The 959-nt window shown below is 34.8% G+C and overlaps 1 pseudogene; it reads right to left on the bottom strand.

Annotated features, from left to right (window-relative positions):
* Window positions 1–504: 504 nt before the first annotated feature.
* Window positions 505–613, bottom strand: LOC142874122 (uncharacterized; annotated as a pseudogene).
* Between the last annotated feature and the right edge of the window lie 346 nt (window positions 614–959).

The following is a 959-nucleotide window of genomic DNA, read 5'->3' on the forward strand; positions in this document are numbered from 1 at the left end:
TACTGAGGTTTTGAGAAAGTGGATATTTATAGGCAACTGGTGAGACTGTTACCGGCTACATCTTTTTCAATAGGTAATTTATCAATATTCATCAAAAATCTCTGTACCATTTATTGTGATGAAGAAAATATATAAACAGTTATTTATTAATAAAGGTGTTAACCACAGGGTTACTTACAAAGAGAGAGAAAAATAACCTATATATGTGTGACAGCCTAATTTCAAACATAAATAGGATGTAACATCAATAGGAAGGAATATTTGTCATCCATTAAAATTTGTGTTTTAAAACAATATTTACATTATAAAAAATGCGTTTAAAAAGTTATAAGCAGTATGGACTATAAGCCTGTTTTTGTATGCCTGTTAATTTGTGTGTGTGTGTGTGCGTGTGTCCCTAGAAAGAGTGACACAGACTCACACAGTGGGAATCCAGAAGTGGTGTGACCATTCAGGACTAAAGTTTCTTGGGGAATTTTAGTTTTCTGCACTCCTCCACCCTGCAATAAATATGCATGTCTTTTATAAACATCATCCAAAAAAATGGGATTTTTAATTAAACTGATAAGAACAGATACTACACTTGATCTTAGCCAAAAGGCCGAGACCTAAGTGGACACATAGGTGCTACAGTAATAGGGTATTGGGGAGGTGGGAGGGGGGAGGGGGGCGGGTATATACATACATAATGAGTGAGATGTGCACCATCTGGGGGATGGTCATGATGGAGACTCAGACTTTTGGGGGGAGGGGGGGAAATGGGCATTTATTGAAACCTTAAAATCTGTACCCCCATAATATGCCAAAATAAAAAAAATTTAAAAAAAATAAATAAAAAAATGGGATTTTTAGAAATAATACATGTGTTTTTAATTGATCAAAATGTCACTATCTGTTGTACTCTGCAACAGACTATTCAATGCATTTATTATTGCATTCATATCAAAATGCCCATCAGC

The sequence above is a fragment of the Microcebus murinus genome, chromosome 11 (genome assembly GCF_040939455.1).
Source record: "Microcebus murinus isolate Inina chromosome 11, M.murinus_Inina_mat1.0, whole genome shotgun sequence".
Classification (NCBI taxonomy): Eukaryota; Metazoa; Chordata; class Mammalia; order Primates; family Cheirogaleidae; genus Microcebus; species Microcebus murinus.